General features: G+C 38.1%; 1 long non-coding RNA gene and 1 pseudogene across 1 annotated transcript; both read right to left on the reverse strand.

Annotated features, from left to right (window-relative positions):
* Positions 1-620: 620 nt before the first annotated feature.
* On the reverse strand, positions 621-2361 carry LOC127536838 (G2/M phase-specific E3 ubiquitin-protein ligase-like; annotated as a pseudogene).
* Positions 2362-2388: 27 nt separating this feature from the next.
* On the reverse strand, positions 2389-3756 carry LOC127536928 (uncharacterized). The gene is made up of 3 exons (XR_007946161.1): positions 2919-3756; positions 2690-2831; positions 2389-2579 (listed from the first exon to the last, which is right to left on the reverse strand). It is a non-coding gene; the product is annotated as an uncharacterized LOC127536928 (long non-coding RNA).
* Positions 3757-5021: the final 1265 nt, after the last annotated feature.

The following is a 5021-nucleotide window of genomic DNA, read 5'->3' on the forward strand; positions in this document are numbered from 1 at the left end:
TGCAAGGTACGATGAAATCTGAAGACTATCAAGGCATTCTGGAGAGAAATGTGCTGCCTAGTGTCAGAAAGCTTGGTCTCAGTCGCAGGTCATGGGTCTTCCAACAGGACAACGATCCAAACACACAGCCAAAAACACAAGATGGCTGAGAGAAAGCGTTGACATTCTAAAGTGGCCTCTATGAGCCCAGACTGAACCATGAACATATGTGAAGGAGCTGAAACATGCCCAATTGGGAGAAGGAACACCCATCAAACCTGAGACAACTGGAGCGTTTGCTCGATGAGGAGGGGCCAAATACCTGTTGACAGCTGCCGAACGCTCATTGACAATACAGAAATTGTTAATTGCAAGTGATTGCCTCAAGGTTAGTTATGGGTAACCATCATTTTGTCCAGCCCTTTTCATTAGTTTTTTTTTAAAATTATGTTAATCACAATTCAAAATGATGGCTGATTTTGATATTTAATTTCAATAAATTTTCCCTATTATTGTACTTTTGTGAGTTTCGAGTGATTTCAGTGAGAATTGGGGTTTTCCTCTTTTAACTGAGGGGTCCAAACAATTGTGTCCACGTGTGTTATCTTCAGGTATCCTTGTCTTTATATGCATTTCATGGCCTAAGACACCCCAGCGTTTGCCAAGTAATCTTGCAGCGGTTCAGTGGCATGTATCAGGTCATCTAAGATGTACATTCGGACACCTAAAAACACCACACATAGAAGAGAGAAACAATTAAAGCATAGTTTTGCAACTGAGAACAGCAACAATATGATAAATCTTGCAGGTTCCTTTTTGACCAGTGTTTACTGTTAGAAACAACACAAGTTCTGACAATTTAGGCATTCTGATTCTATCGGTAATCAATTTCGGAGTCTGCACATTTAGCACAGTTAAACTGGATTACATTGTGCTATTACTTTGGTTAGTTAGCCTTCTATCATTGAAAAATGATGTGAAAAAGTAACAGAAACAATCTGAAAAACATTCAGTACAGTTCACAGCAAAACTACATTTTCAAAGTTATTATACAGTGAATAACATCTTCCTAGAAAACAAAACCTGGACATTAAGCCTAGGATTTATTGCAAGTAGTGGATTTAGACTACAGTTGTTTTACCAAGTAGACCTGCAACTGGCAACTAAATTGTATTTACAGAGTATTACCTTTTTAACCTTCTCATAGAGGTCAGGATCAGCAATGTCTTCCAAAACTGGCATTGCTGATGAAGTGCCACCAACAAGACAACGATATAGTGTTGGTGCAATGAATCCTGGTGGAGACCACCATGGACAAGACTTACAGCAATGGCCTGGCCAGCAACAAAATACCTGTCTTCTCTTAGAGCTACAGCAAACATGACATGGAAGACAAAACACAGGGAAAAAATATACGTCATAAACCTAAGACAAAGCTAGCACTGAGGGAATAAATATAAATCAGTACACTCAAACGTAAAACAAAGTACATACCGAACTGTCCAAAGCCAAGTCAACTTTCCATCTCTTCCTTCAAACATTGGTGACAATGCCAGAGCCTCCATAAGCAACCGCAAAAATTCTCTCCTTGGGCCACCAAGATCCACAGCCTCTTCATCCTTTCCCAAGTCATCTGAGAATTTGATGCCATCTGGTACACTGGATTATAGGACGGCCGTCTGAAGCCCCGCAGAGCACCATCCAGTACTGAAGTTCGATTAATGTTGAACCCGCATCTTCGACTACCGTCAATTTGGATGCAAGATTGAGGAGCACCTCCTGTGCTGATTCAGTGTTTGGGTTTTCAGATGCTCTGTTTGTAAAAGAAAAAAGAAAAAACAGTATTAAGAGAGGGAAAATGATCACATTTCAGGACAGTGTTATCACAGAGCTACGTATGTCAAATAAACATCGGTCGTAATTCCCACTTTTTGCACAATCAATGATAACTACAATTTAGTTCATAAAATATATTTTTTATATAATGTAATGGCTATGTTTAAAAAAGAAACACAGTAAATGTAAGAGTTTGCTTTCTTGTTAGCTTGAAGACATTGTGTTTTTCTATACTTGTGACTTAGATGAAGGTCAGATCACATTTATTATCAATTCATCCAGAAAACCAGATAATTCCAGAGTTCACTGACATTTTCTTGCCACTCTATATCGAAAATAATTGCAATCATTTTCATATGAACCACTAACTTACGCATGAGATTCAAGGCTTGCCATTATGGCCTGGTTTAGCTCCTCCTCATCATCATCAGAGAGGTCTGATGTCATCCCCATGATGGAAAGGTAGACAGCATAGTCATCACTGCTATTTGACGGGGTCTGGGTGACTGTGTCACCACTATCCAAGTCAATGACAACAGCTGCTTCTTGTGATGCAGAGGGCTGGTAGCTGTGGTCACAAGAGCATCAGTTACTTGTAGTGTTGCTGAGGGCTGTTCGGCTCTTGCTCTTGTAAAAGGACGAATAGAAATATTCGGCGCTTTTGCAGTATCGTTTCCCCTGGCCCTTGTAGTCATATGGTAACTGGTAGATGTTTGTGCAGTGTCCACCTCTACACAGTTGTCTTCTGGGTCTGAGTTGTCAACCTAAAAAACATTAAAAACTTGTATTTAGAAAACATTGGGGATAGGCTTATTGCCAAACCATGAAATGTAGGGGCCAAATGAGACATATACATTAGTTCAAAATATCTTACCGAAAATGGAAGACTGCTCGATGGCCTCAGATAAATCGCCTTTGACTTGAAGATCTTGTGAACAATCAAGCCGCTAAGTTCCTGTCCCTGGTGCAACTTTGGTGATATCAGTGTGTTTCCACATGACATTAAAAGTTCAATACTGAAAAAATAAAGAAAGAATAGAACTCAATTTTCAGCCATTAACATATGAACTACAATGTGCAGCATCTTAATACTCCTACAATACCTGACATCCTCAGGAATTCGGTCTCTGAATGCCTCTCTTAACTCTGCAATGACCGTCCCACTGTCCCATGCTTTCCTCATTTCAAAAGCGCTTAAAATATACCCACTTTCATGCAGCTTCCTTTTTGTTTTATGTTTGCATACTCTGTCCCACGTGGGATCAGGCAATAGGATCACATCCTTGGTGAAGGTAGGATGATTTGGCACAGTAGGCCTAAAAAAAGAGGCATCATCATTACAGTTTCGTCATTTAGCAAACTTATAATTAGACTTAAAATCAGGGCAGGACAATTAAACATTTAAAGAAAGATACTGGAAAGAGCCTGTTCTACATATAATGTGATAGCTACATATATTTTTCATCTGTAAATCAAAGGCCTGCTCAGCTTCACTGAGAGGAACATAAACTTGACTGGAAAAAGCGACAAGTCTGAATGATCACAGAAACAAATTAGACTGACCTGTTGGACAGTATCAGTTTGAAATAAAAATATTCAGCTGTTAATATGATAATTCATCATTAATAAAATGTACAAAAAGCAGCAAACTATCCCTTGGAAATGTAACATCTGGAAAGTATGAACTTAAGGCATAGCTACTACCATAGATAAAGTATGCGAAAAAGATTAGTTAAGGTCTCTCATAACCGAGTAATGTTCATAATTGGTTTTACATTTTTTTTCTCCATTGGTTTGGCTCATTTCTTGAAACTGAAATTACATTCTCAAAAGAACATGGACAAATCTCCAAACCACTTTGCAATTGTTCATAACAGAATTATATTTCTCATTCATTTTGTCAAATTGCAAATGTCTTAGTACTTGTATCAATGTCTCAGGACATCTTTGCAAATGATTAAGTACAACTATCCCACTGTTAGCACAGTTAGCCTACATTTAGCACAATTTCCAAGTGAATAGATCTTTTTAATCAAAACAGATTGTTGATTCTCAGTCTAATGCAGGGGTGTCAAACTCAGTTCCTGGAGGTCCACTATCCTGCATGTTTTAGATGTTTCCCTCTTCCAACACACCTGATTCAAATGATCAGCTTATCATCAAGCTCAGCAGAAGCCTGATAACGAGCCTGATCATTTGAATCAGCTGTGTTGGAAGAGGGAAACATCTAAAACATGCAGGATAGTCGCCCTCCAGGAACGGATCTTGACACCCCTGGTCTAATGGTTGCTCTCTCCAAAACATATCAGCATCATTTCATTGTATTCATCTTCACATGCAGAACAGTCTGTTCAACTTTCAAAATTTATCATGAGCATAGTACTTCTTATGTTAGTTGTAATTGTGGGGAATATTCATTTTTGCATGTGTATTAAACTATCATGTTTTTATTGCTTTTGCATATTACTTATAATCATTTTAATTACTCATTGCTTATCAATTATAATCATCATTTTAATTACTTTTTACTTATTACTTATGATCATCATTTTATTACTTTTACTTATAATCATCATTTTAATTACTTTTGCTTAGTAATCATGTTATTACTTTTATTCGTTACTTGTAATCATCATTTAATTACTCTGTTACTATTACTGATAATCATTATTAACCTTCGTTTGATCATATTATGTGTTAATCATATATTAATGTGCTTGCAACTTGTATTAACTCTATACTCAAATGTATTAAAGTGCTTATGGGTGCATGTTTGAATTCTAGTTCTGGATGTGCAGGTTGTCACATACGCACAGAAAGGCAGAGAAAGGGTGAAAAGTTCAAACAGCAGCTAGATGCTGATGTGGAAAAATTAATCCACTGCTGTAATGAATCTGTGTCTGTGTGTGTATCTGACAGCAGGCCTTTTTTGCCCTCGGACTGAAATGGTTTACAGATAGCCTGTGGTTTGTTTCCTCTGGAATAACTGCCAATATCAACAAAAGTATTGTTTGGAGATAAGGGTGCAGGTGTTCGCGTGAGAAAGCTTGGGGGAGGATGTCTCCCACAGGGGAGGTGCCGGCAAGCCACGAGTTTCCAATTAAAATTATTAGGGAGTAAAGATTCGCTCTTTCCTTAATTGTGCAATACTGGCAGCTGGCAGTGGCAAAAAGAGAGATGGGTTAAGGGCATGAACTGACCTCTGC

This window comes from Acanthochromis polyacanthus, chromosome 13 (assembly GCF_021347895.1).
Source record: "Acanthochromis polyacanthus isolate Apoly-LR-REF ecotype Palm Island chromosome 13, KAUST_Apoly_ChrSc, whole genome shotgun sequence".
Lineage (NCBI taxonomy): Eukaryota > Metazoa > Chordata > Actinopteri > Pomacentridae > Acanthochromis > Acanthochromis polyacanthus.